This window comes from Erythrolamprus reginae, chromosome 1 (assembly GCF_031021105.1).
Source record: "Erythrolamprus reginae isolate rEryReg1 chromosome 1, rEryReg1.hap1, whole genome shotgun sequence".
NCBI classification, from domain to species: domain Eukaryota; kingdom Metazoa; phylum Chordata; class Lepidosauria; order Squamata; family Dipsadidae; genus Erythrolamprus; species Erythrolamprus reginae.
The window spans coordinates 10,950,561-10,956,574 of NC_091950.1; positions in this window are offsets into that span (position 1 = coordinate 10,950,561).

Sequence of the window (6,014 nt, forward strand, 5' to 3'; positions counted from 1 at the left end):
TATTATTTTACTGAAAGAGTATTTATTTATTTATTTATTGATTGATTGATTGATTGTTAGGGTTGAAAGGGACCATGAAGGCCATCGAGTTCAACCCCCTGCCCAAGCAGGAACCCTATAGTACACCAGTCAAGTGGCAGTTCAATCTTCTCTTAAAAATGTCTAGAGTGTTGGAGTTCACAATGTCCACTGGTAGGTTGTTCCATTGGTTGATCACTCTGACCATCAGGAAGTTCCTCCTTATCTCCATGTTGAATCTCTCCTTGGTCAGCTTCCAGCCATTGTTCCTTGTCAGGCCCTCTGGTGCCCTGGAGAATAAAGTGATCCCCTCCTCTCTGTGGCAACCCCTCGTATACTTGTAGACTGCTATCATGTCCGCTCTGGCCCTCCTTTTCTCTAGGCTACCCATGCCCAGTTCCCCCAGTCTCTCTTCGTAAGTCTTGGTTTCCAATCCCTTAATCATCTTGGTTGCTCTTTTTTGCACCTTCTCCAGAGTTTCAATGTCTCTTTTGAAGTGTGGTGACCAGAACTGAATACAGTACTCCAGGTGTGGTCGGACCAGAGCGTTGTAGAGTGGTATTAAGACTTCCCTGGTCTTGGAGTGTATTCCCCTGTTGATGCAGCTTAGGATTGTGTAGTAGATGCTTGGAACAAACTTCCAGGAGACATGGTTGGTAAATCCACAGTAACTGAATTTAAACATGCCTGGGATAAACACATATTCATCCTAAGATAAAATACAGGAAATAATATAAGGGCAGGCTAGATAGACCAGGAGGTCTTTTTCTGCCGTCAATCTTCTATGTTGCTATGTTTCTAATAACGATCTCATGTACCGACAAAACATCATGAAATGAAAATAACCTTTTCAAATAATACGCAAATGACATTGACCGATGCAACCATTAGACATATAACCATCATTAAGAACAAAAACCCCAAATACCGACCGCATAGACAAAAATATGCTTGTCAGATAAGCGCTACCAATATTTACAAAAATCTAACTTAACATCACACAACGAACCAATGAAAAATGAAGGGAAACTTACACCAACTATGCATTTAAATCAGAGGTCATATATCACGGAACTGTATATCTTCTATTTACCTCTCTTTTTCCCAAACCCTCTATTCTTTTTTTCCTTTTCCCCAATTTCCTCTTTCTACTACAGTGGTATCTCTACTTAAGAACGCCTCTACTTAAGAACTTTTCTAGATAACCAGGTGTTCAAGATTTTTTTGCCTCTTCTTAAGAACCATTTTCTACTTAAGAACCCGAGCCTGGAAAATTTTCCTAGGGAATTTGATAGCGGCACAAAGGCCCAGCCAGTTTCCTGCCATTCCCCCATTAATCCTGGCCATCTCGGGCTTTTCTGGGCTGCCAGAGGAGCCTTTCGGTGGCGCTTAAGGAGGCTTTGGCAGCCCAGAGCAAACAAAGCATTTTCCTTTCTCTGGGCGCTTGGAGAGGGAATAAACCTCTGCCAATGCCCAGAGCAAAGAAACGCTCCCTTCGCTCTGGGCAGCGACTGTCCTCCTCATCTTCTTCTTCCTCCTCCTCCCACCCAAATTCCGAGCTTTTATTTCTTTCCTAATGGGTTTGCACACATTATTTGCTTTTACATTGATTCCTATGGGAAAAATTGTTTCTATTTACAAACTTTTCTACTTAAGAACCTGGACACGGAACGAATTAAGTTCTTAAGTAGAGGCACCACTTTAAATCTTTCTTATTTTATCCCTTCCCCCCCCCCTTATCTTCTATTTCTGTTACAGTACAATATATGACTGTTCCATTATGCATTGTGTTTATTTCTGTCTTATTTTTAATGTATATACTCAATAAAGATTTTTTTTTAAAGAATTTTGATCAGTGGTTGCAAGTGTGAAAAATGCTCACCATAAGTTCACTTTTTTTCAGTGCCATTTTAACTTTGAACCGTAACTATATAAACTGTTGCTCCCTGAATTGATCAAAACTTTGGCACCTTGGAAATGGGAGGTAGGAAGGAAATGGATTAATTTTTCAGATTGCAGCAAAATTGTATGCCCCCCCATCGGCCCTTGATGGTTGCAAGGAAGACGCTGACCAGGAGAGGGCACTATTTGCCCTACATATAGAGGTAGTCTTCGAGTTATGACTGCCATTGAGTCTAAAACTTCTGTTGTTCAGTGACACATTTGTGAAGCAAGTTTTGTCCTACTTAATGACCTTCCTTGTCACAGTTGTTAAGGGAAATCACTGCAATTGATCAATTAGCAATATTTTTAATAACTTTTTATTGGGTTTTTAGTTTTAGATAATGTTTGACTTATTATTATTTATTAGACTTGTATGCCACCCCTCTCCGGGGAACCGGGGCAGCTCACAACATACAATGCAAACAATAAGTATACAAATCTAATAGTTAAAAATATAGCGAAAAACCCACTAATTTAAAAAACCGTCAATTTACTCAATCATACCCACACATAACATTAATGGTCAGAACAGAGGGAGGGGGGGCATATATTAGCTGCCCCATGCCTGGTGACATAGATGGGTCTTAAGGCTTTTGCGGAAGGCGAGGAGGGTTGGGGCATTGCGAATCTCCGGAGGGAGCTGATTCCAGAGGGCCGGGGCCGCCATAGAGAAGGCTCTTCCCGTAGGCCCCGCCAAGTGACATTGTCTGGTTGACGGGACCTGGAGAAGGCCAACTCTGTGGGAGCTGATCGGTCGCTGGGATTTATGCCTTCTTCTTTTTTTTTGATGACTTCTTGTTTTATCCCTTTGTATCTATTTATATTGTATTTTTTAAAATTGTTAGAAACTGCCCTGAGTCCTTCGGGATTGGGCGGCATAGAAGTCAAATGAATGGATGAATGAATGAATGAATGAATGGAGTTGACACAGGGCAAAGTCTTGCCTGCCCTCCGATATTTTCTTTCTTTCTTTCTTTCTTTCTTTCTTTCTTTCTTTCTTTCTTTCTTTCTTTCTCTCTCTCTCTCTTTCTCTCTCTATTTAGTTATTTAGTTAGTTAGTTAGTTAGTTAGTTAGTTAGTTAGTTAGTTAGTTGGTTAGTCACATACATATTGGTGGTTTAAAAAAAATAAATTGGCTGCTCAAAAAAAAATAAAGGGAACACTGAAACAACACAAAAGAACTCCAAGTAAATCAAACTTCTGTGGAATCAAACTGTCCACTTAGGAAGCAACACTGATTGACAATCAATTTCACCTGCTCTTGTGCACATTCAACTTTGTACAGAACAAAGAATTCCCTGAGAACATTTCATTCATTCAGATCTAGGATGTGTTCTTTGGGTGTTCCCTTTATTTTTTTTTGAGCTGTGTATAATATTTATATATATGATACTAGTGAGAGGAACATCAGGACGGGACGGAAGGCACTCTGGTGCACGTATCCATGCCCCTTACTGACCTCTTAGGAATTGGGAGAGGTCAATAGTGGAGAGTCTAAGGCAGGGGTAGGCAAAGTTGGCTCTTCTATGACTTGTGTATTTCAACTCCCAGAATTCCTGAGCCAATCATGCTAGGTCCCTGGGATTCGTGCGGTAGCAGGCAGTTCCGGAGGTACTCTGGTCCAATGCCATGCAGGGCTTTAAAGGTCATAACCAACACTTTGAATTGTGACCGGAAACTGATCGGCAGCCAATGCAGGCCACGGAGTGTTGCAGAAACGTGGGCGAATCTAGGAAGCCCCACGATGGCTCTCGCGGCCACGTTCTGCACGACCTGAAGTTTCCGAACACTTTTCAGCGGTAGCCCCATGTAGAGAGCATTACAGTAGTCGAACCTCGAGGTGATGAGGGTGTGAGTGACTGTGAGCAGTGACTCCCTGTCCAAATAGGGCCGCAACTGGTGCACCAGGCGAACCTGGGCAAACGCCCCCCTCGCCACAGCCGGAAGATGATGTTCCAATGTCAGCTGTGGATCGAGGAGGACGTCCAAGTTGCGAACCTTCTCTGAGGGGGTCAGTAGTTTCCCCCCCAGGGTAATGGACGGACAGATGGAATTGTCCTTGGGAGGCAGTAGTAGTAGTAGTAGTAGTAATAATAATAATAATAATAATAATAATAATAATAATAATAATAATAATAATAATAATTATTATTATTATTATTATTATTATTATTATTATTATTCCTATTTGAGCAGGGGGCCAGACTAGAAGACCTCCAAGGTCCCTTCTATTCTCTCTTCTGATTCTAGCTGTATCTCCAGCCATTCTCCCCTGCCTCTCACTTGCACCCGTCCCCTTTCCATCAACTTAAAAAAAAACATACAAACCATAACAGAATATTTATTGAAGTTGGCAAAGGGCAGATCCTGGAATGTGGAAAGGCAAAGAGCAGATCTATGGTGGTGATTTACAAAAAAATTAAATAAATAAAAAGATAAGTCCTGCAAAAAAAAAGAGAGATTGAACTTTGAGGTAGCCTGGGCCTGCCCTGGTTTTTTTTTTCCCTGGGTAGATAAGCAAGATATTTCTGGGCTCCGGTTCAAAAAATGGAATCACTGCCAACCTCGGGCAGGTTGCATTTCTGTTAAAGGGGCAGCGCCCGGAAGTTGGCAAAGAGGCTGGCTGTCATTCAAGCAGAAGAATTGTCTCCCTGAATATTATAAAATATAGAAACATAGAAGATTGACGGCAGAAAAAAACCTCCTGGTCCAAATAGTTTGCCCTTATACTATTTCCTGTATTTCATCTTACAATGGATATATGTTTATCCCAGGCATGTTTAGGGGTCGTGATTTCTGACAGTCTCAAAATGGGTGAACACTGCAGTCAGGTGGTAGGGAAAGTAAGTAGATTGCTTGGCTGCATAGCTAGAGGTATAACAAGCAGGAAGAGGGAGATTGTGATCCCGCTATATAGAGTGCTGGTGAGACCACATTTGGAACACTGTGTCCAGTTCTGGAGACCTCACCTACAAATAGATATGGATCAAATTGAAATGGTCCAAAGACGGGATACAAGAATGGTGGAAGGTCTTAATCAAATTTCTTAGGAAAGACTTCATGAACTCACTGTATAGTCTGGAGGACAGTCTCTTTCTTTCTGTCTGTCTGTCTCTCCCCCTCCCTCCTTTCTCTCCTTCCCTCCCTCTCCCCCTCCTCTGTTTCTTCCTATCTCTCCCTCCCTCCTTTCTCTCCCTCACCCCTTTCTCCCCCTCTCTTTCTGTCTCTGTCTCTCTCCCCCTCCCTTCCACCTCCTTTCTCTCCCTCCCTCTCTTCCCCCTCTCTTCCTTTCTGTCTTTCTCCCTCCCTCCCTCCTCCTTTCTCCTCCCTCCCTCTCCCCCTCTCTTTCTTTCTGTCTCTCTCCCTCCGTCCCACCTTCTTTATCTCCCTCCCTCTCTCTCCCCCTCTCTTTCTGTCTCTCTGTCTCCCTCCATCCTCCTTTCTATCCCTCTCCCCCCTCTCTTTCTTTCTGTCTCTCTCCCTCCCTCCTCCTTTATCTCCCTCCCTCTTTCTCCCCCTCTCTTTCTTTCTGTCTCTTTGTCTCTCCCCCTCTCTTTCTCTCCCCCTCTCTCCCCCTCTTTCTTTCTTTCTTTCTTTCTTTCTCTGTCTCTGTCTCTCTCTCTCCCTTCTCTCCCCCTTTTTCTTTCTGTCTTTCTCTCTCTCCCCCCCCTCCTCCTTTATCTCCCCCCCCTCTTTCATTCTGTGTCCCCTGGTGGTCATCAGGACCTCAGCCTCAATTTCCCCAACACAACAGGTTGAAATTGAACTCTGTCCAGGAGTTAAAACGGGTCACACACACACCTGCTTTGCCCCAAATCACCGAAAAAGACTTCTCGAAAGCAGCTTTCTCAGAAAACCCCGCTCCTCTTCCTCCCCTTTCTTCTCCTCCGTTTTTTGCAAAAAAAACCCCAACCTGCCAGGTGGGGCAGAGCCAGTTACGGATCGTGACAGCCAGCTGGGACCAACCAGCGAGTCTGAACCTCATCGCTGGCCTCCGAAACAAAAGCCAGCCGCCTCCTTTTCTTCGTGGGAGCTCAAGCGAGGAAGGGCAA